Genomic DNA, 19,614 nt, shown 5'->3' with positions numbered 1-19,614 from the left:
AGCCAGGGGCACCACTCAGAGGTTGAACACACAGTCTCAGGAGACACTAAGACACTCCTCTGTTGTCTCAAAAGAAAAAAAAACAAATTTATTTTATTATGAAGTGAATTAAAAGAAATGTTAAACTAAAGAAGTACAATATTTTACAAAGATAATTCCTCATACATATTTGCTGGAAAACAAGCAGCTTCTAATCAGGGCGGCAATAGCTCATATTAATAATCACACAGAAAGAATGTTGGTGGTCTCATTCTCTTATTGAGTGCTAAATCTTTTCCAAGCCCAGTATCATCTTTTCATTTACCTGCGCTAGTCTCTCAGAATGGTATGGATTGGAGAAGGGGTGCATGGGGACCACCAAACAGCGAGGGTGGAAGTGTTATTCTACATTATTTATTATAAGATGACACCTGTGAGACTACCTTGCAGCTTTTGGGCTTCAGAGTCCTGAGACCTGTCTTAAATATTTGGTAATTATGATTCTGTAAGTGTTTGGTAATGGACATGAAATAACAATGTCCAGAATATTGGTCTTTTTGACCAAAGGATTGAGCTGGAGATATGTTATGAGATCAATAGGGCAGGAGAGGTGTTGGCTCAGGATTGCTGTGGAGTGGCCTGAGCTATATGATGATAATCAAGGTCTGAAGGACAGGGGGCAGTGTCCTTAATCAGGTTAACCTGACATTGGCTATGTAGGAGGAGTTCCTCAGGAAAACAGACGCCTGAGGTAAACAAAGGAGAAGTACACTGAGTATGCTGAAAAAATTGATCTAAGCTGATGCAAGAGCAAAGAGTCTGGAGAGTGAGAGGCTTTAACTGGGACTACTGCCCAGGTAAGGAGAGGGGGAAGGAGATAGGCACTAATCAGATATCACAAGCCCATTTGTTTCCTGCATGCTGGGTGTCCTCGACTTGAATGAAATGCAGGTGGAGGATGTCTCCTCTGTATTTGTTGATACCTTGTCCCTTGTTAGGTGACTTCTTTTGGATCTATGTGTTTTTGAATGTACAGTTTACGTTGCATGCCCTGTGCTTTTTTCCCTTGGGATAGCCCTGCATCCAGAGGATCCGGTTACAAAGAATATCTATACATTCAAATCCAGCAACTACCAGGAAACATTAGACAGAACACCATACATGAATCCAACAGAGTGCAGATACATCACATAGTTTGGTATCATTGCATCCACAACAGTATTTCCTTCCAAGTATCAACACTCAAGCCCCCAACAGAACATTTTCAACAGTACACACCATTTCATCATCCATCGCAGTAGTAATCTGTTTCAAATAATTTTCTGAACTGAATTAAGTATGAAATGTAATCTCTAGGTTTCTTCCTGGACAAGAATTTCAATTTACACACACATTGATTATTTAGCTAAAAATGGTATATCATCAGCTCAACTCCTGTGAAGTAGCAATCCTTTGAACCCTGAAAGTGACTTTCAACAAATTACTGAACCATTTATTGCTGCAAAGGCTGGATTACGGAAACTCACTACTTGTGGTAATTTCTTTGCTCCTCGGAGAGGCTATAAGAGAAGCACTAAGTCAGCAGCTAAATTAGTGAGTGGAACAAAAACCTTTGAACGTACCTATCCAATACTAATGACTTGTAGATGACTCCCATTGAGGCAAAAAAGCATTTATAAGCTGACATGCATTACTTACAAGATACTTCACTCCAACTCCCCAATTTACATAGCCCACAAATGTGAAAGCACAGGAAAGCAATAACTAGTCTGAAGTGCAGTCTTCATTCCTCTAGAAAGCTCATCGTTAAAGAAGGTGAGGACTCTGAAGCAGCCCCTCTCTGAAAGTACACTTAGGGTTTACAATTCCATCAAGCAGAACATCAGAACATTTTCTTGTTTCAACATTTTGAAAAAGATTTAAAAGGCCTGTTGTTCCACCAGCTCTTAAACACTTTTATCAGTTCTAGCTATCTTTGATTATAAAGCTTACATTTGCAAGTACGTCTATATATAAACACATTCTTGCTAACCCATTTTAGTGCTTACTTACCAGAAAGCATTTAGCTGTCTTATTGTGAAGAACCTCTTGATGGAGCATACCAATAAACTTACAGTGGGCTTAGAGCCCGTCCATTGCTTCCCACTGATTAGCTTTACTGTCACTCTCATTTGCTTCCTGATTATTCAGTGGCTTGCTGTAGGAAAGTACCATCTTGCCTGGCATGTTACCCCCATATTTCACTGTATATATGTTGTTTTAGCAAAAACAACAAGTGATGGACGGAATGCTGAACATTGTCAAACACTCACCCCCAGTCATAGATCTGGGTTTAATCCATCGTTCTTTTGCTCACCATGCCACCCCAGTTTGGACCCAGCCATATGCAAATCAGTCTTGACCCTGTTCCTCATGGGAACAGTCCAGACCGAACTGCCAAGCCAGGTCCTCACTGGACCGGAAACAAGCATCCTGGGACCAGTTTCGGGGTTTCACCCCTCATCAGCCAGGCTAGCTTGAATCCAGTGGCATGGGAAGCACGGGACCCACGTCTGGGCATACCCTTCCCACTTAGGGTGACAAAGCAAAAACAACAAGTGATGGACGGAATGCTGAACATTGTCAAACACTCACCCCCAGTCATAGATCTGGGTTTAATCCATCGTTCTTTTGCTCACCATGCCACCCCAGTTTGGACCCAGCCATATGCAAATCAGTCTTGACCCTGTTCCTCATGGGAACAGTCCAGACCGAACTGCCAAGCCAGGTCCTCACTGGACCGGAAACAAGCATCCTGGGACCAGTTTCGGGGTTTCACCCCTCATCAGCCAGGCTAGCTTGAATCCAGTGGCATGGGAAGCACGGGACCCACGTCTGGGCATACCCTTCCCACTTAGGGTGACAAAGCAAAAACAACAAGTGATGGACGGAATGCTGAACATTGTCAAACACTCACCCCCAGTCATAGATCTGGGTTTAATCCATCGTTCTTTTGCTCACCATGCCACCCCAGTTTGGACCCAGCCATATGCAAATCAGTCTTGACCCTGTTCCTCATGGGAACAGTCCAGACCGAACTGCCAAGCCAGGTCCTCACTGGACCGGAAACAAGCATCCTGGGACCAGTTTCGGGGTTTCACCCCTCATCAGCCAGGCTAGCTTGAATCCAGTGGCATGGGAAGCACGGGACCCACGTCTGGGCATACCCTTCCCACTTAGGGTGACAAAGCAAAAACAACAAGTGATGGACGGAATGCTGAACATTGTCAAACACTCACCCCCAGTCATAGATCTGGGTTTAATCCATCGTTCTTTTGCTCACCATGCCACCCCAGTTTGGACCCAGCCATATGCAAATCAGTCTTGACCCTGTTCCTCATGGGAACAGTCCCGACCGAACTGCCAAGCCAGGTCCTCACTGGACCGGAAACAAGCATCCTGGGACCAGTTTCGGGGTTTCACCCCTCATCAGCCAGGCTAGCTTGAATCCAGTGGCATGGGAAGCACGGGACCCACGTCTGGGCATACCCTTCCCACTTAGGGTGACAAAGCAAAAACAACAAGTGATGGACGGAATGCTGAACATTGTCAAACACTCACCCCCAGTCATAGATCTGGGTTTAATCCATCGTTCTTTTGCTCACCATGCCACCCCAGTTTGGACCCAGGCATATGCAAATCAGTCTTGACCCTGTTCCTCATGGAAACAGTCCAGACCGAACTGCCAAGCCCGGGACCCACGTCTGGGCATACCCTTCCCACTTAGGGTGACAAAGCAAAAACAACAAGTGATGGACGGAATGCTGAACATTGTCAAACACTCACCCCCAGTCATAGATCTGGGTTTAATCCATCGTTCTTTTGCTCACCATGCCACCCCAGTTTGGACCCAGCCATATGCAAATCAGTCTTGACCCTGTTCCTCATGGGAACAGTCCAGACCGAACTGCCAAGCCAGGTCCTCACTGGACCGGAAACAAGCATCCTGGGACCAGTTTCGGGGTTTCACCCCTCATCAGCCAGGCTAGCTTGAATCCAGTGGCATGGGAAGCACGGGACCCACGTCTGGGCATACCCTTCCCACTTAGGGTGACAAAGCAAAAACAACAAGTGATGGATGGAATGCTGAACATTGTCAAACACTCACCCCCAGTCATAGATCTGGGTTTAATCCATCGTTCTTTTGCTCACCATGCCACCCCAGTTTGGACCCAGACATATGCAAATCAGTCTTGACCCTGTTCCTCATGGGAACAGTCCAGACCGAACTGCCAAGCCAGGTCCTCACTGGACCGGAAACAAGCATCCTGGGACCAGTTTCGGGGTTTCACCCCTCATCAGCCAGGCTAGCTTGAATCCAGTGTCATGGGAAGCACGGGACCCACGTCTGGGCATACCCTTCCCACTTAGGGTGACAAAGCAAAAACAACAAGTGATGGACGGAATGCTGAACATTGTCAAACACTCACCCCCAGTCATAGATCTGGGTTTAATCCATCGTTCTTTTGCTCACCATGCCACCCCAGTTTGGACCCAGCCATATGCAAATCAGTCTTGACCCTGTTCCTCATGGGAACAGTCCAGACCGAACTGCCAAGCCAGGTCCTCACTGGACCGGAAACAAGCATCCTGGGACCAGTTTCGGGGTTTCACCCCTCATCAGCCAGGCTAGCTTGAATCCAGTGGCATGGGAAGCACGGGACCCACGTCTGGGCATACCCTTCCCACTTAGGGTGACAAAGCAAAAACAACAAGTGATGGACGGAATGCTGAACATTGTCAAACACTCACCCCCAGTCATAGATCTGGGTTTAATCCATCGTTCTTTTGCTCACCATGCCACCCCAGTTTGGACCCAGCCATATGCAAATCAGTCTTGACCCTGTTCCTCATGGGAACAGTCCAGACCGAACTGCCAAGCCAGGTCCTCACTGGACCGGAAACAAGCATCCTGGGACCAGTTTCGGGGTTTCACCCCTCATCAGCCAGGCTAGCTTGAATCCAGTGGCATGGGAAGCACGGGACCCATGTCTGGGCATACCCTTCCCACATAGGGTGACAAAGCAAAAACAACAAGTGATGGACGGAATGCTGAACATTGTCAAACACTCACCCCCAGTCATAGATCTGGGTTTAATCCATCGTTCTTTTGCTCACCATGCCACCCCAGTTTGGACCCAGCCATATGCAAATCAGTCTTGACCCTGTTCCTCATGGGAACAGTCCAGCGGAAACAAGCATCCTGGGACCAGTTTCGGGGTTTCACCCCTCATCAGCCAGGCTAGCTTGAATCCAGTGGCATGGGAAGCACGGGACCCACGTCTGGGCATACCCTTCCCACTTAGGGTGACAAAGCAAAAACAAGTGATGGACGGAATGCTGAACATTGTCAAACACTCACCCCCAGTCATAGATCTGGGTTTAATCCATCGTTCTTTTGCTCACCATGCCACCCCAGTTTGGACCCAGCCATATACAAATCAGTCTTGACCCTGTTCCTCATGGGAACAGTCCAGACCGAACTGCCAAGCCAGGTCCTCACTGGACCGGAAACAAGCATCCTGGGACCAGTTTCGGGGTTTCACCCCTCATCAGCCAGGCTAGCTTGAATCCAGTAGCATGGGAAGCACGGGACCCACGTCTGGGCATACCCTTCCCACTTAGGGTGACAAAGCAAAAACAACAAGTGATGGACGGAATGCTGAACATTGTCAAACACTCACCCCCAGTCATAGATCTGGGTTTAATCCATCGTTCTTTTGCTCACCATGCCACCCCAGTTTGGACCCAGCCATATGCAAATCAGTCTTGACCCTGTTCCTCATGGGAACAGTCCCGACCGAACTGCCAAGCCAGGTCCTCACTGGACCGGAAACAAGCATCCTGGGACCAGTTTCGGGGTTTCACCCCTCATCAGCCAGGCTAGCTTGAATCCAGTGGCATGGGAAGCACGGGACCCACGTCTGGGCATACCCTTCCCACTTAGGGTGACAAAGCAAAAACAACAAGTGATGGACGGAATGCTGAACATTGTCAAACACTCACCCCCAGTCATAGATCTGGGTTTAATCCATCGTTCTTTTGCTCACCATGCCACCCCAGTTTGGACCCAGCCATATGCAAATCAGTCTTGACCCTGTTCCTCATGGAAACAGTCCAGACCAAACTGCCAAGCCAGGTCCTCACTGGACCGGAAACAAGCATCCTGGGACCAGTTTCGGGGTTTCACCCCTCATCAGCCAGGCTAGCTTGAATCCAGTGGCATGGGAAGCACGGGACCCACGTCTGGGCATACCCTTCCCACTTAGGGTGACAAAGCAAAAACAACAAGTGATGGATGGAATGCTGAACATTGTCAAACACTCACCCCCAGTCATAGATCTGGGTTTAATACATCGTTCTTTTGCTCACCATGCCACCCCAGTTAGGACCCAGCCATATGCAAATCAGTCTTGACCCTGTTCCTCATGGGAACAGTCCAGACCGAACTGCCAAGCCAGGTCCTCACTGGACCGGAAACAAGCATCCTGGGACCAGTTTCGGGGTTTCACCCCTCATCAGCCAGGCTAGCTTGAATCCAGTGGCATGGGAAGCACGGGACCCACGTCTGGGCATACCCTTCCCACTTAGGGTGACAAAGCAAAAACAACAAGTGATGGACGGAATGCTGAACATTGTCAAACACTCACCCCCAGTCATAGATCTGGGTTTAATCCATCGTTCTTTTGCTCACCATGCCACCCCAGTTTGGACCCAGCCATATGCAAATCAGTCTTGACCCTGTTCCTCATGGGAACAGTCCCGACCGAACTGCCAAGCCAGGTCCTCACTGGACCGGAAACAAGCATCCTGGGACCAGTTTCGGGGTTTCACCCCTCATCAGCCAGGCTAGCTTGAATCCAGTGGCATGGGAAGCACGGGACCCACGTCTGGGCATACCCTTCCCACTTAGGGTGACAAAGCAAAAACAACAAGTGATGGACGGAATGCTGAACATTGTCAAACACTCACCCCCAGTCATAGATCTGGGTTTAATCCATCGTTCTTTTGCTCACCATGCCACCCCAGTTTGGACCCAGCCATATGCAAATCAGTCTTGACCCTGTTCCTCATGGGAACAGTCCAGACCGAACTGCCAAGCCAGGTCCTCACTGGACCGGAAACAAGCATCCTGGGACCAGTTTCGGGGTTTCACCCCTCATCAGCCAGGCTAGCTTGAATCCAGTGGCATGGGAAGCACGGGACCCACGTCTGGGCATACCCTTCCCACTTAGGGTGACAAAGCAAAAACAACAAGTGATGGATGGAATGCTGAACATTGTCAAACACTCACCCCCAGTCATAGATCTGGGTTTAATCCATCGTTCTTTTGCTCACCATGCCACCCCAGTTTGGACCCAGCCATATGCAAATCAGTCTTGACCCTGTTCCTCATGGGAACAGTCCAGACCGAACTGCCAAGCCAGGTCCTCACTGGACCGGAAACAAGCATCCTGGGACCAGTTTCGGGGTTTCACCCCTCATCAGCCAGGCTAGCTTGAATCCAGTGGCATGGGAAGCACGGGACCCACGTCTGGGCATACCCTTCCCACTTAGGGTGACAAAGCAAAAACAACAAGTGATGGACGGAATGCTGAACATTGTCAAACACTCACCCCCAGTCATAGATCTGGGTTTAATCCATCGTTCTTTTGCTCACCATGCCACCCCAGTTTGGACCCAGCCATATGCAAATCAGTCTTGACCCTGTTCCTCATGGGAACAGTCCAGACCGAACTGCCAAGCCAGGTCCTCACTGGACCGGAAACAAGCATCCTGGGACCAGTTTCGGGGTTTCACCCCTCATCAGCCAGGCTAGCTTGAATCCAGTGGCATGGGAAGCACGGGACCCACGTCTGGGTATACCCTTCCCACTTAGGGTGACAAAGCAAAAACAACAAGTGATGGACGGAATGCTGAACATTGTCAAACACTCACCCCCAGTCATAGATCTGGGTTTAATCCATCGTTCTTTTGCTCACCATGCCACCCCAGTTTGGACCCAGCCATATGCAAATCAGTCTTGACCCTGTTCCTCATGGGAACAGTCCAGACCGAACTGCCAAGCCAGGTCCTCACTGGACCGGAAACAAGCATCCTGGGACCAGTTTCGGGGTTTGACCCTTCATCAGCCAGGCTAGCTTGAATCCAGTGGCATGGGAAGCACGGGACCCATGTCTGGGCATACCCTTCCCACATAGGGTGACAAAGCAAAAACAACAAGTGATGGACGGAATGCTGAACATTGTCAAACACTCACCCCCAGTCATAGATCTGGGTTTAATCCATCGTTCTTTTGCTCACCATGCCACCCCAGTTTGGACCCAGCCATATGCAAATCAGTCTTGACCCTGTTCCTCATGGGAACAGTCCAGCGGAAACAAGCATCCTGGGACCAGTTTCGGGGTTTCACCCCTCATCAGCCAGGCTAGCTTGAATCCAGTGGCATGGGAAGCACGGGACCCACGTCTGGGCATACCCTTCCCACTTAGGGTGACAAAGCAAAAACAAGTGATGGACGGAATGCTGAACATTGTCAAACACTCACCCCCAGTCACAGATCTGGGTTTAATCCATCGCTCACCATGCCACCCCAGTTTGGACCCAGCCATATGCAAATCAGTCTTGACCCTGTTCCTCATGGGAACAGTCCAGACCGAACTGCCAAGCCAGGTCCTCACTGGACCGGAAAGAAGCATCCTGGGACCAGTTTCGGGGTTTCACCTCTCATCAGCCAGGCTAGCTTGAATCCAGTGGCATGGGAAGCACGGGACCCACGTCTGGGCATACCCTTCCCACTTAGGGTGACAAAGCAAAAACAACAAGTGATGGACGGAATGCTGAACATTGTCAAACACTCACCCCCAGTCATAGATCTGGGTTTAATCCATCGTTCTTTTGCTCACCATGCCACCCCAGTTTGGACCCAGCCATATGCAAATCAGTCTTGACCCTGTTCCTCATGGGAACAGTCCAGACCGAACTGCCAAGCCAGGTCCTCACTGGACCGGAAACAAGCATCCTGGGACCAGTTTCGGGGTTTCACCCCTCATCAGCCAGGCTAGCTTGAATCCAGTGGCATGGGAAGCACGGGACCCACGTCTGGGCATACCCTTCCCACTTAGGGTGACAAAGCAAAAACAACAAGTGATGGACGGAATGCTGAACATTGTCCAACACTCACCCCCAGTCATGGATCTGGGTTTAATCCATCGTTCTTTTGCTCACCATGCCACCCCAGTTTGGACCCAGCCATATGCAAATCAGTCTTGACCCTGTTCCTCATGGGAACAGTCCAGACCGAACTGCCAAGCCAGGTCCTCACTGGACCGGAAACAAGCATCCTGGGACCAGTTTCGGGGTTTCACCCCTCATCAGCCAGGCTAGCTTGAATCCAGTGGCATGGGAAGCACGGGACCCACGTCTGGGCATACCCTTCCCACTTAGGGTGACAAAGCAAAAACAACAAGTGATGGACGGAATGCTGAACATTGTCAAACACTCACCCCCAGTCATAGATCTGGGTTTAATCCATCGTTCTTTTGCTCACCATGCCACCCCAGTTTGGACCCAGCCATATGCAAATCAGTCTTGACCCTGTTCCTCATGGGAACAGTCCAGACTGAACTGCCAAGCCAGGTCCTCACTGGACCGGAAACAAGCATCCTGATACCAGTTTCGGGGTTTCACCCCTCATCAGCCAGGCTAGCTTGAATCCAGTGGCATGGGAAGCACGGGACCCACGTCTGGGCATACCCTACCCACTTAGGGTGACAAAACAAAAACAACAAGTGATGGACGGAATGCTGAACATTGTCAAACACTCACCCCCAGTCATAGATCTGGGTTTAATCCATCGTTCTTTTGCTCACCATGCCACCCCAGTTTGGACCCAGCCATATGCAAATCAGTCTTGACCCTGTTCCTCATGGGAACAGTCCAGACCGAACTGCCAAGCCAGGTCCTCACTGGACCGGAAACAAGCCTCCTGGGACCAGTTTCGGGGTTTCACCCCTCATCAGCCAGGCTAGCTTGAATCCAGTGGCATGGGAAGCACGGGACCCACGTCTGGGCATACCCTTCCCACTTAGGGTGACAAAGCAAAAACAACAAGTGATGGACGGAATGCTGAACATTGTCAAACACTCACCCCCAGTCATAGATCTGGGTTTAATCCATCGTTCGTTTGCTCACCATGCCACCCCAGTTTGGACCCAGCCATATGCAAATCAGTCTTGACCCTGTTCCTCATGGGAACAGTCCAGACCGAACTGCCTGCCTAGTCCCAGGATGCTTGTTTCTAGTTCAGGGAAGACCTGGCCTAGCAGTTCGGGCTGGACTGTTCCCTTGGGGAACAGGGTCAAGACTGATTTGCATATGGCTGGGTCCAAACTGGAATGGCATGGGCAGCAAAAAAACGATGGATTTAGGCCCAGATCACTGTACTGGGGGTGAATGTTTGACAATGTTCAGCATTCCGTCCATCACTTGTTGTTTTTGCTTTGTCGCCCTAAGTGGGAAGGGTATGCCCAGACGTGGGTCCCGTGCTTCCCGTGCCACTGGATTCAAGCTAGCCTGGCTGATGAGGGGTGAAACCCCGAAACCGGTCCCAGGATGCTTGTTTCCAGTTCAGGGAAGACCTGGCCTAGCAGTTCGGGCTGGACTGTTCCCTTGGGGAACAGGGTCAAGACTGATTTGCATATGGCTGGGTCCAAACTGGAATGGCATGGGCAGCAAAAAAACGATGGATTTAGGCCCAGATCACTGTACTGGGGGTGAATGTTTGACAATGTTCAGCATTCCGTCCATCACTTGTTGTTTTTGCTTTGTCGCCCTAAGTGGGAAGGGTATGCCCAGACGTGGGTCCTGTGCTTCCCGTGCCACTGGATTCAAGCTAGCCTGGCTGATGAGGGGTGAAACCCCAAAACCGGTCCCAGGATGCTTGTTTCCAGTTCAGGGAAGACCTGGCCTAGCAGTTCGGGCTGGACTGTTCCCTTGGGGAACAGGGTCAAGACTGATTTGCATATGGCTGGGTCCAAACTGGAATGGCATGGGCAGCAAAAAAACGATGGATTTAGGCCCAGATCACTGTACTGGGGGTGAATGTTTGACAATGTTCAGCATTCCGTCCATCACTTGTTGTTTTTGCTTTGTCGCACTAAGTGGGAAGGGTATGCCCAGACGTGGGTCCCGTGCTTCCCGTGCCACTGGATTCAAGCTAGCCTGGCTGATGAGGGGTGAAACCCCGAAACCGGTCCCAGGATGCTTGTTTCCAGTTCAGGGAAGACCTGGCCTAGCAGTTCGGGCTGGACTGTTCCCTTGGGGAACAGGGTCAAGACTGATTTGCATATGGCTGGGTCCAAACTGGAATGGCATGGGCAGCAAAAAAACGATGGATTTAGGCCCAGATCACTGTACTGGGGGTGAATGTTTGACAATGTTCAGCATTCCGTCCATCACTTGTTGTTTTTGCTTTGTCGCCCTAAGTGGGCAGGGTATGCCCAGACGTGGGTCCCGTGCTTCCCGTGCCACTGGATTCAAGCTAGCCTGGCTGATGAGGGGTGAAACCCCGAAACCGGTCCCAGGATGCTTGTTTCCAGTTCAGGGAAGACCTGGCCTAGCAGTTCGGGCTGGACTGTTCCCTTGGGGAACAGGGTCAAGACTGATTTGCATATGGCTGGGTCCAAACTGGAATGGCATGGGCAGCAAAAAAACGATGGATTTAGGCCCAGATCACTGTACTGGGGGTGAATGTTTGACAATGTTCAGCATTCCGTCCATCACTTGTTGTTTTTGCTTTGTCGCCCTAAGTGGGAAGGGTATGCCCAGACGTGGGTCCCGTGCTTCCTGTGCCACTGGATTCAAGCTAGCCTGGCTGATGAGGGGTGAAACCCCGAAACCGGTCCCAGGATGCTTGTTTCCAGTTCAGGGAAGACCTGGCCTAGCAGTTCGGGCTGGACTGTTCCCTTGGGGAACAGGGTCAAGACTGATTTGCATATGGCTGGGTCCAAACTGGAATGGCATGGGCAGCAAAAAAACGATGGATTTAGGCCCAGATCACTGTACTGGGGGTGAATGTTTGACAATGTTCAGCATTCCGTCCATCACTTGTTGTTTTTGGTTTGTCGCCCTAAGTGGGAAGGGTATGCCCAGACGTGGGTCCCGTGCTTCCCGTGCCACTGGATTCAAGCTAGCCTGGCTGATGAGGGGTGAAACCCCGAAACCGGTCCCAGGATGCTTGTTTCCAGTTCAGGGAAGACCTGGCCTAGCAGTTCGGGCTGGACTGTTCCCTTGGGCAACAGGGTCAAGACTGATTTGCATATGGCTGGGTCCAAACTGGAATGGCATGGGCAGCAAAAAAACGATGGATTTAGGCCCAGATCACTGTACTGGGGGTGAATGTTTGACAATGTTCAGCATTCCGTCCATCACTTGTTGTTTTTGCTTTGTCGCCCTAAGTGGGAAGGGTATGCCCAGACGTGGGTCCTGTGCTTCCCGTGCCACTGGATTCAAGCTAGCCTGGCTGATGAGGGGTGAAACCCCGAAACCGGTCCCAGGATGCTTGTTTCCAGTTCAGGGAAGACCTGGCCTAGCAGTTCGGGCTGGACTGTTCCCTTGGGGAACAGGGTCAAGACTGATTTGCATATGGCTGGGTCCAAACTGGAATGGCATGGGCAGCAAAAAAACGATGGATTTAGGCCCAGATCACTGTACTGGGGGTGAATGTTTGACAATGTTCAGCATTCCGTCCATCACTTGTTGTTTTTGCTTTAGGGTATGCCCAGACGTGGGTCCCGTGCTTCCCGTGCCACTGGATTCAAGCTAGCCTGGCTGATGAGGGGTGAAACCCCGAAACCGGTCCCAGGATGCTTGTTTCCAGTTCAGGGAAGACCTGGCCTAGCAGTTCGGGCTGGACTGTTCCCTTGGGGAACAGGGTCAAGACTGATTTGCATATGGCTGGGTCCAAACTGGAATGGCATGGGCAGCAAAAAAACTATGGATTTAGGCCCAGATCACTGTACTGGGGGTGAATGTTTGACAATGTTCAGCATTCCGTCCATCACTTGTTGTTTTTGCTTTGTCGCCCTAAGTGGGAAGGGTATGCCCAGACGTGGGTCCCGTGCTTCCCGTGCCACTGGATTCAAGCTAGCCTGGCTGATGAGGGGTGAAACCCCGAAACCAGTCCCAGGATGCTTGTTTCCAGTTCAGGGAAGACCTGGCCTAGCAGTTCGGGCTGGACTGTTCCCTTGGGGAACAGGGTCAAGACTGATTTGCATATGGCTGGGTCCAAACTGGAATGGCATGGGCAGCAAAAAAACGATGGATTTAGGCCCAGATCACTGTACTGGGGGTGAATGTTTGACAATGTTCAGCATTCCGTCCATCACTTGTTGTTTTTGCTTTAGGGTATGCCCAGACGTGGGTCCCGTGCTTCCCGTGCCACTGGATTCAAGCTAGCCTGGCTGATGAGGGGTGAAACCCCGAAACCGGTCCCAGGATGCTTGTTTCCAGTTCAGGGAAGACCTGGCCTAGCAGTTCGGGCTGGACTGTTCCCTTGGGGAACAGGGTCAAGACTGATTTGCATATGGCTGGGTCCAAACTGGAATGGCATGGGCAGCAAAAAAACGATGGATTTAGGCCCAGATCACTGTACTGGGGGTGAATGTTTGACAATGTTCAGCATTCCGTCCATCACTTGTTGTTTTTGCTTTGTCGCCCTAAGTGGGAAGGGTATGCCCAGACGTGGGTCCCGTGCAAACCGGTCCCAGGATGCTTGTTTCCAGTTCAGGGAAGACCTGGCCTAGCAGTTCGGGCTGGACTGTTCCCTTGGGGAACAGGGTCAAGACTGATTTGCATATGGCTGGGTCCAAACTGGAATGGCATGGGCAGCAAAAAAACGATGGATTTAGGCCCAGATCACTGTACTGGGGGTGAATGTTTGACAATGTTCAGCATTCCGTCCATCACTTGTTGTTTTTGCTTTATATGTTGTTTTAGTCTATGTGTCACTTGGACCCTGCCAGACAGGGCCCCAGTGCTCATAAGTATGTGCCCTGTTTGTGTTCCCTGTGTGATGCCTAACTGTCTCACTGAGGCTCTGCTAACCAGAACCTCAGTGGTTATGCTCTCTCTGTTTTCCAAATTTGTCACTAACAGGCTAGTGACTAAATTTACCAATTCACATTTGCATACTGGTACACCCATATAATTCCCTTGTATATGGTACTGAGGTACCCAGGGTATTGGGGTTCCAGGAGATCCCTATCGGCTGCAGCATTTCTTTTGCCACCCATAGGGAGCTCTGACAGTTCTTACACAGGCCTGCCACTGCAGCCTGCGTGAAATAACGTCCACGTTATTTCACAGCCATTTACCACTGCACATAAGTAACTTATAAGTCACCTATATGTCTAACCTTCACCTGGTGAAGGTTGGGTGCAAAGTTACATAGTGTGTGGGCACCCTGGCACTAGCCAAGGTGCCCCCACATCGGTCAGGGCAAATTCCCCGGACTCTGTGAGTGCAGGGACACCATTACACGCGTGCACTATACATAGGTCACTACCTATGTATAGCGTCACAATGGTAACTCCGAACATGGCCATGTAACATGTCTAAGATCATGGAATTGTCACCCCAATACCATTCTGGTATTGGGGGGACAATTGTATGATCCCCCGGGTCTCTAGCACAGAACCCGGGTACTGCCAAACTGCCTTTCCGGGGTCTCCACTACAGCTGCTGCTGCTGCCAACCCCTCAGACAGGTTTCTGCCCTCCTGGGGTCCAGGCAGCCCTGTCCCAGGAAGGCAGCGCAATGGATTTCCTCTGAGAGAGGTTGTTACACCCTCTCCCTTTGGAAATAGGTGTGAAGGGCTGGGGAGGAGTAGCCTCCCCCAGCCTCTGGAAATGCTTTGATGGGCACAGGTGGTGCCCATCTCTGCACAAGCCAGTCTACACTGGTTCAGGGATCCCCCAGCCCTGCTCTGGCACGAAACTGGACAAAGGAAAGGGGAGTGACCAATCCCCTGACCAGTACCTCCCAGGGGAGGTGCCCAGAGCTCCTCCAGTGTATCCCAGACCTCTGCCATCTTGGAAACAGAGGTGTTGGGGCACACTGGATGGCTCTGAGGATCCTTCTGATAGGCTCTTACCTCTCTTGGTAGCCAATCCTCCTTCCTTAGTAGCCAAACCTCCTTTTCTGGCTATTTAGGGTCTCTGCTTTGGGAAATTCTTCAGATAACGAATGCAAGAGCTCACCAGAGTTCCTCTGCATCTCCCTCTTCACCTTCTACCAAAGGATCGACCGCTGACTGCTCCAGGATGCCTGCAAAACCGCAACAAAGTAGCAAGACGACTACCAACAACATTGTATCGCCTAATCCTGCCGGCTTTCTCGACTGTTTCCAGGTGGTGCATGCTCTGGGGGTAGCCTGCCTTCACCCTGCACCAGAAGCTCCGAAGAAATCTCCTGTGGGGCGACAGAATCTTCCCCCTGCTAACGCAGGCACCAAAAGACTGCATCACTGGTCCTTTGGGTCCCCTCTCATCCCAACGAGCGTGGTCCCTGGAACACAGCAACTCTGTCCAAGTGACTCCCACAGTCCAGTGACTCTTCAGTCCAAGTTTGGTGGAGGTAAGTCCTTGCCTCCCCACGCTAGACTGCAAAGCTGTGTACCGCGTGATTTGCAGCTGCTCCTGTGCACTCTTCCAGGATTTCCTTCATGCACAGCCAAGCCTGGTTCCCCAGCACTCCATCCTGCAGTGCACAACCTTCTGAGTTGTCCTCCGGTGTCGTGGGACTCCCTTTTGTAACTTTGCGTGGACTCTGGTTCACTCTTCTTCCAAGTGCCTGTTGGGGTACTTCTGCGGGTGCTGCCTGCTCCTGTGAGGACTCTCTGAGTTTCTGAGCGCCCCCTCTGTCTTCTCCTGCAAAAAGCAACATCCTGGTCCTTCCTGGTCCTCAGAGGCACCCAAAAACCTCTGCCGCAACCCTTGCAGCTAGCAAGGCTTGTTTGTGGTCTTTCTGCGTGGGAACACCTCTGCAAGCTTCATCACGACGTGGAACATCAGTCTTCTAAAGGAGAAGTCCCTAGTCCTCTTCTTTCTTGCAGAACTCTAAGCTTCTTCCAAACAGTGGCAGCTTCCTTGCACCTTCAGCTGGGGTTTCCTCTGCTCCTGCCCCCCCTGGGCACTGTCACAACTATTGGACTTGGTCCCCTTGTCTTAAAGGTACTCAGGTCCGGAAATCCGTTGTCAGTGCACTGCTGGTGTTTGTTCTTCCTGCGGAATCCCCCTATTACGACTTCTGTGCTCTCTGGGGGTAGTAGGTGCACTTTACTCCTACTTTTCAGGGTCTTGGGGTGGGGTATTTTTCTAACCCTCACTGTTTTCTTACAGTCCCAGCGACCCTCTACAAGCTCACATAGGTCTGGGGTCCATTCATGGTTCGCATGCCACTTTTGGAGTGTATGGTTTGTGTTGCCCCTATACCTATGTGCTCCTATTGCAACCTATTGTAATTCGACACTGTTTGCATTACTTTTCTTGCTCTTACTTACCTAATTTTGGTTTGTGTACATATAACTTGTGTATAGTACTTACCTTCTTACTGAGGGTACTCACTGAGATACTTTTGGCATATTGTCATAAAAATAAAGTACCTTTATTTTTAGTAACTCTGTGTATTGTGTTTTCTTATGATATTGTGCACATGATATAAGTGGTATAGTAGGAGCTTTGCATGTCTCCTAGTTCAGCCTAAGCTGCTTTGTCATAGCTACCTTCTATCAGTCTAAGCTGCTAGAAACACCTCTTCTACACTAATAAGGGATAACTGGACCTGGCACAAGGTGTAAGTACCTCTGGTACCCATTACAAGCCAGGCCAGCCTCCTACATTTGCCTTCCTCTTCTTCTGTTTGCCCTGGAGCATATCCTCTTTACCATATTTTTGATTGGTTGACTTGTATCCTTCGCTGCTCACATTTACATAACTTTTTCTTTTACTAAGCACTCACTGATAGTTCCTGTGTTTTCTTGCTTTCTTGCTCTCTCTTGTCTGCTGCTTATACCTCCCCTCAAATACTCCCACTCTCCTGTTTCCCCTTTAACTGACCCCCCATTGCAACCCAACCCCTCACAGACCGTCAAATAGATGTTTTAAATAAATGTTACTGGCTTTTGAGGGCACAGCAGCTACCATTTGCTGCTGGGCTGCTCCACAGTCTAAAAAGTTCTTGTGGGTGCCTCCAATGCTATCTCACCACATGCCCACTTCCGGTTGTTTAATCCTCATCCACTCCACAGTTGCTCCTTCACCCCTCACATTTATTTCTATATATTTCTCATTCAGTTTTTCTGGAGTGCCCATTAGCTGCCATTTGCTGTGGTCCGTTGCGCTAGCTGAAAAGTGCTTTTGCACTAAGAAGATTGCATTTTTCATTTACCAATCTAAATGATGTCTGCCATCTGAGATCAGAAAATAAAAAAAAATGCTGCCTGTATCAGTGCGTGGGCTTGTGCATATGTGGTGATGCATGCGAAGGCATAAATCATCACACATACGGGTCTAGAGAATGATGTGCCCATCATCTCAACTTTTTTTTTCTTGCTGATTTTAGCTGATGCTGCACAGCACCGACAAAACGGTTTGACAAAGCCAACAGGTCAACTGGGCAAAACCTATTGGGTTTGCCGAATCTTGTTATATAATGTTTTCTTTAGACAGTCCAAACTATTGGCTTTATCAAGTGCGTAAATTGTAAGAAAACCCAAGTTATGTGTGTGTCGTGCTTGCATATTCTTATGCATTACAGTATTAATATCTATGTCTATGACCAACAATATGCCAGCGTTTTATAATTAAAAATAATTATTTTTTTGCAGTGGTTTGAAGCTTCTAGTAGTTTTCATTAGAGTTGCTAATTTTCATGGTTCAAGTAGGTCCTGAAGCCTTGATATTGAAGGTTGTACATTTGCATATTTCGAAGAAGCGCAACCTCACTTTTGAACCTGGCAAGTATACGTGGGATTTAGGAAAATAATGAGCCTGGTATGGTATTTATGAATTATATATTTTCCACAAGGATGTTCATTGATTGGGGAGAAGATCATGCCACCTGCTCATTAGATATGTTTTTGCTGAAAGCAACATGTTTCTGTCACATATTTAAGCTCCATTGACTTGTAGTGAGAAAAAACGTGTCTATATACTGAGTCTAACATTCTTTGTGTTTTAGCATTTATACTCCAACTGACCTTCACCAGGGCTAGCCCTGGGCAGTTGAAATGACAAATTTCTTTGATTCTGCTGTGCATTTGCTATTTTACATTAAGCACAAGTTGGATTTTAAACTTCTCAACTTGTGTTTTATTTCCAGCAAATGGTGAAGGTGCCTTTGGTAAGTACCTCAACAGAAAGAAACCAGGGGAGAGCTGGACCAAGTTCCACACAGCAACCCAAGGTGCCAAAGAAAAGGGATACGTTACTTCAGGGCAACTGGGGTGGAGAACACCCCTGGGCTGGACCGGGTAATTTGGATAAAAGTATGATTGTAAATCAAAACCAAAAGTTTAGGTAAAGTCTAACTGTGCTTACCATTTGTTTGTTGCTTCCTTCATTGGCTTCTACTATTTTGTGACAAATGTATTGTCATAAAGGGGGCGCACAAATGTTATCTTGGTAGGAGACGACAGGGAAATATAAAAAGAAAATGGTTGGATAGGTAGGATTTGGAGGAGTCGGGAAGGATAAGATAATGAGTATGAGTGTAAACGTATGATATAGAGTGAGTGGTCTCTAGATGTAGTGCAGCCTGGGGATAACAGGCAGGAGTGCCAGGACCCCGACCACAGACCACTGAAGGATCATTGTGTGAGAGAAAGAAACCTTCTGATCAAGCCACCTGACAACTTCACAAGCCTCTCTCAATGTTGACTGAAGGTTCATCAAAAGAAAGTTGATCTTTGGGTGTGGATGAATATTTCCTTCTCTACCAGCCTCCTCTAGATCAGTCAGAAGAAATAATAACTGAAGGGGCCTCTATCCCGTTTTCTGTTTCCTTCTCTAACATCCTCCACAGGATGAGCTGCAGGCACACAGATGCAGACCCTTTTTCTGGCACCTGAGTGTGAATTAATTTCAAGAAATGATGATGAGGGCTGGACAATCTAAAAACAGTGAGCCCCTACTGAAAGGAACTCATGACCACACCATGTACCAAAACTAGGGTAAATTCACAAGCAAATATTCACAAGAGTTGTTGGGACTCACTAACGAGGATGAAAAGTTCTTACTGAAACTTGTTACCTTGGACATAGAAAGATTAGCCAATTTTCAGATGAAACTGAGAGACCCTAATTATAATAGATGCAGAGCAATATCCACTTCTGATATAATGGCACGAGGAGGCATACAAACATAAACATGAATTCCAAGTCGGGAGTATGAAAGGTACTCAGCAAAAGTTGGAATACCAAATTAGCCACCTTAGGACTGAGATAGGCTTGTTCACCAACTGCTCTGCCTCCTCTATATCTGTTTCCGGAGACTGCTGAGCCACAAGAGAATGTGAAAGTGTAGCTTGACAGTGGTG

This window comes from Pleurodeles waltl, chromosome 5, assembly GCF_031143425.1.
Source record: "Pleurodeles waltl isolate 20211129_DDA chromosome 5, aPleWal1.hap1.20221129, whole genome shotgun sequence".
Lineage (NCBI taxonomy): Eukaryota > Metazoa > Chordata > Amphibia > Caudata > Salamandridae > Pleurodeles > Pleurodeles waltl.
Note: the sequence above shows the minus strand (reverse complement) of the source record.